Here is a 5527-nt window from a genome sequence, read left to right as displayed (position 1 = left end):
AAAGAAAGAAAGAAAGAAAGAAAGAAAGAAAGAAAGAAAGAAAGAAAGAAAGAAAGAAAGAAAGAAAGAGAAGCTGACGAGAAGAAGGAATTATTCAATTCAATCAAATTTGGCCCACTGCCTTTGTAGCATAGCAAACTATAACCTAGCAATATGCAAACCAATTGTGTGTATCTGTGTGTGCTGGCGTATTTGTGCTTTTGTGTTGGTGCATCTCCTAAGCCCTGTCTTTGGAAGCCTGCAGATGCTCAGGGTCTATCCCCAAGGACCCCTCTTTCATCTGCCCTTCTGTGACAGTCACAGGTGGAAGTGATGCAAGAAACAGATGGAGGGGCAAGAGATGCAGAACTGGTGAGTCTCAGAGGAAGAGGTGGTCAGTTGGAGGGAGACAGGAACTGAGACCTGGCAGGTGCAGCGATCAGGTCCCTTTGGTTTCTGATCACTCTAACTAGTGCTGAGGAGTTTCTTCCCTGCCTCTGACTATCTTCACAGTGCAGGAAATTTCTCTGGCTCTGACGCTTTCTAATTTTGTGTCTCTGCTTTCCCCCTGAAGACTCTTGAACTTCAGGTGTGCAGAAACTGGGTCCAGTTTGATTGATGTCTACTGGACTCCCATTTGTCTCTATCCTCACTGCGAGCCTGCACCCACACAGCCTCTGACATGGTCAGTCCATATTTGCAAAATTTGGGTGTGAATGTGTCCATATCTCCCTGTCTCATCCTAGACCTGACTTTTGACCATGAGGCAACATCTTTTTTGCAACGTTAAGCAAACCCTTTGCTGGATCCAGGGCGCTGACCCGGAAGTTACTTCGATCCAGGAGAAGCAGACAAACAATACTGAAATTTAAGAGGTGGAAGCTGTACTTTCCTGACCCTGGAGAGGTGCCAGCACAGACTTTCCTGACCCGAGGACCCAGGTCTTGCTGTACTGTGTCATCTGATGCCAAGACTGCATCCTCATTCCAACCCCAGGGTGAAGCACCGATGGGAAGGCATGGAGGGCTTTACACACAGTAACTCAGTCTTTACATTTTTAGGGAGGTATGGTTGCCTTCCCCATTTCATAGATGGAGAGACTGAAGCAGTGATAGTTTGCAAGTCTTACCCAAGGTTGTACAGTGGGTTAGGGCTAATTGTCCAATATGGTAGTCACTTGCTGCATGTGGCCACTAATTAAGTACTTGAAATATGGTCCAAATACTGTTTACAATAGCAAAGATAGGGAATCAACAGATGAATGGTTAAATAAAATATGGTATATACACACCATTGAATACTATTTAGCCATAAAAAGAAATAAAATCTTGTCTTTTATAGCAACATAGATACAACTGGAGGTGATTATCTTAAGTGAAACAAGCCAGGACAGAAAGTCAGTATCACATGTTCTCATTCAAAAGTGGGTGCTAAACAATGTGTACACATGGACCTAGAGAGTGGAATAATAGATAGAACCTCCAGTGCAATTTTGAATCAGGGTGGTAAGAACAACCATTCATTACTTGCTCCCAATCTTAGAGGGAAAGCATTAAGTCTTTCACTTTTAAGTATGATGTTGGCTGCAGACTTTTTTCTAGATGCCTTTAGTCAGGGTGAGAAATTCTGTTTATTTCTAGCTCACTGATAATTTTTAATCAGGAACGGATGTTGGATTTCTACCAAGTGTTTTTCATGTCTGTATTATAATGAATATATATATACATATGCTTATTAATGTGCTGAGTCCCTTTAATTGATTATCAAATATTAAACCAACCTTGCATCCCTTGTTAAACCCACTTCCATTGTGTTTATCCCACAAGGCAGTACACTTGTTTTATATTGTTAGATTTAATTTGCCAAAATTTTGTTTAGTATTTTTAAATCTATGTTCATGAGGGTATTGGTCCGTAGTTTTCCTTTTTGGAATGTCTTTGCCTGGTTTTGAGATCAGTGTGATATTGGCCTCAGAGAATGAGATGGAAAATTTCACGTCCTGTTAATTTTCTGAGACTTTATAGACTAGATAATGCTCCTTTCATAAATGTTTGATAGAACTCACTAGTGAAGTCATATGGGCCTAGAGTTTTCTTTGTAGAAAAGTTTTTAAGTACCCATTCAGTTTTTAAAATAACTATAGGGCTATTCAGGCTATCTATTTCTCCCTTAGTGAGTTTTTTGGTTGTGTCTTCTGAGGAATTTATACAAATCATCTAAACTACCAATTTTTTTGCCAACGCTTTATTAATATTCCCTTATTATTATTTAAATATTTATAGAATCTAAAATGATTTCAACTCTCTTTCCTGATATTGGTAAATGATGTATTTTCTATTTTTTTCTTTATCAATTTTATTAATCTTCACAAAGAATAAGTTTCTGGTTTCATTGATTTTCCTTGTTGTTTCTCTGTTTTACATTTCATTGATTTCTTCTGTTATTTTTAGAATTTGTTTCTTTTATCACCTTTGGGATTTATTTTCCTTCTTTTTTTTCAAGTGGAAGCTAATATCATTGATTTGAGATCTTTCTTCTTTTTAAAGATGTTTATTTACTCAAGTTACTCAAAGTCCTCCATGAGCTATCTGCACCCCACGTTTATTGTAGCATACTCACACAGCCAAGATATTCAATCAACCTAAGTGTGTATCAACAAGTGAATGAATGGATAAAGAAAATGTGCTGTGCATGCATACACACACACACACACATACCCTCTAATACTATTCAGTCTTAAGAAAGAAGAAAATCCTGTCCTTTGCAACACCAGGGGTGAAACTGGACCACGTTACATTAAGTGAAATAAGTCAGGCACAGAAATATATATACTGCATGATCTCCCTTATATGTGGAGTATTAAAAAGTTTAACCCACAGAAGCAAAGAGTAGAATGGGGGTTACCAGGAGTTGGTGGAGAGGGTGAGGAGATGTTGATCAAAGGATACAAAATGTCAGTTAGGAGGAAAAAGTTCAGGGGATCTATTACATAAATAGTGACTATAGTTAATAACAATATATTGTGTTAACTATAAATTAATTGAAAAGCAATTACTTGAAAATTGCTGTGGCCGGGCGTGGTGGCTCACACCTGTAATCCCAGCCCTTTGGGAGGCCGAGACGGGAGGATCACAAGGTCAGGAGATCGAGGCCATCCTGGCTAACATGGTGAAACCCCGTCTCTACTAAAAATACAAAAAATTAGCCGGGTGCGGTGGCGGGCTCCTGTAGTCCCAGCTACACGGAAGGCTGAGGCAGGAGAATGGCGTGAACCTGGGAGGCGGAGCTTGCAGTGAGCCAAGATCACGCCACTGCACTCCAGCCTGGGCCACAGAGCCAGACTCCATCTCAAAAAAAAAAAAAAGAAAGAAAATTGCTAAGAGGTTTATGACTCCCACCTGGGGGTGAAGCAATGCTCCACAGCCACTGAGAGCAATCCTGCCCTCCTCAGGAGGCCCTGCAGAGCATCTGCTGAGGACCCAGGGATCAGCCACTCCTGCCTACTGCAGTCAGTGCCCACACACCATTGAGAGGTCTGAGGACAGGCCCCCCTGGCCAAGCTCCACTCCATTAGTGCCCAAGCATGTTATACGGTGCGCTGGGGATCGTGCTGCTCCATCCACCACCTTTGGCAGTTGAGTATCAAAGTACCAAAGTACTCGGCACCTGAGGGCTCCTCCCAGGGAGGAGATGGGCCCACCCAACATGCTGCTATCACCATGGCTGGCACCCACCTGCATGTGCCACCAGCAGGCCTGGCGACTGGCCTATCCAGTCCATTACACCACCAACATCAGCATGGACCATTTTGGAGCTAGAAGATTATCCTGCCACTGTTACTGCTCATTCTATGTCCACCATGCGGGGGTCTGAGGTCTTACCTACCAGCGCAGCCCTCCATTCCACTGTCAGAACCTGAGAAAGTCACCTAGAGGCCCAAGAGTTGGCCCACCTAGATCCACTAACACCATTGCCAGTGTATGCTACTCTGGGACCCAAGGGAAGGCATACTCAGCATGCTGCTGCCATCCCTTGGCCCACCTAATGTCCCTATCTCAGGAAAACTTTACCACGGCTTCCACTAACAACCACACCCTAAGCCAATGAGGAAATCACAGACACCACTGACACATTACTGACACTGTTTATGGAGGAAGAAATCATATGGGAACCACACTAATGCATGCACTCAGAATCAAAGTCAAAGTGCCCAACCCAAGCAACACCATAGACACATCTTCAGGAAAAAGTCCTTCCCTGTGAAAGCAGATTCAAAAAATCAAAAGAAGCAACCATGATCCCAGATGCACAGATATCAATATAAAGACACAAGAAACATGCAAAAGCAAGAAAACATGACACCCCCAAAAGAACACGGTAATTCTCCAGCCAGAGAGTCTAATGAAAAATAAATCTAGGCCAAGCACGGTAGCTCACGCCTGTAATCCCAGCACTGTGGGAGGCTGAGGTGGGTGGATCACTCGAGGTCAGGAGCTTGAGACCAGCCTGGCCAACATGGTGAAACCTCACATCTATTAAAAATACAAAATTAGCCAGGCGTGATGGTGCGCACTTGTAATCCCAGTTACTTGGGAAGCTGAGGCATTAGAATCGCTTGAACCTGGGAGGTGAAGGTTGCAGTGAGCTGAGATTGCACCACTGCACTCCAGCCTAGGTTACAGAGTGAGACTCAATCTCAAAAAAAAAAAAAGAAAGAAGAAGAAGAAAGAAGAAAAGAAGAAGAAGAAAAAGAGAAAGAAGAAGAAGAAGAAGAAGGAGGAGGAGGAGGAGGAAATAATCCATAAAATGCCTTAAAATTCAAAATAATGATATTTAAAAAGCTCAGTAAAATACAAGAGAAGCAAAAAACAAAAAACAAAGAAGTCAGAAAAACAGTTCAGAATATGAGTGAGAAATTTACCAAACAGATCACTATCATAAAAAAAAGAACCAAACAGAAATTCTGGAACTGAAGAATTCATTGAATTAAACACAAAACAAATTCAAAAGCTTCAATGATAGACTAGATCAAACAAAATTAAGAATTGCAGAACCTGAAGATGGGTCTTTTGAAATAACTCAGTCAGAAAAGCTATATAAGAAACAATGAGCGGCCGGGCGCGGTGGCTCAAGCCTGTAATCCCAGCACTTTGGGAGGCCGAGACGGGCGGATCACGAGGTCAGGAGATCGAGACCATCCTGGCTAACACGGTGAAACTGATTTGTTTTTCTAAGACCAGCCGAGCGAGCACAAAAGAACCAGCAGGTAGGCAAGTGTAGGAGCAAAACTACAAGTTTATTTTGGTAACCTAAGGTGTGGGGAAGAAGTCTGTCGGCCTCCGGCAAAGAAGGCCGACAGAGTCCCCCCATCGTGGGGCTCTCGGGCGGGGTTCCTGCATCCCGACTTCAGTGGGGCTGGAGGAAGACCGCGTGGCTCACTGGCAGAGAGCGGCTTTTCTAGGAGTGGGAGGGCAATAGGCGGGGGCACAGGCGTGTTGGGGGCGTTCCGCAGGTGCGACCAGGTAAATCTTGGTCTCTTTGGATTGAC

This window comes from Colobus angolensis, unplaced genomic scaffold, assembly GCF_000951035.1.
Source record: "Colobus angolensis palliatus isolate OR3802 unplaced genomic scaffold, Cang.pa_1.0 Scaffold154, whole genome shotgun sequence".
In the NCBI taxonomy this organism is placed as follows: Eukaryota; Metazoa; Chordata; class Mammalia; order Primates; family Cercopithecidae; genus Colobus; species Colobus angolensis.
Note: the sequence above shows the minus strand (reverse complement) of the source record.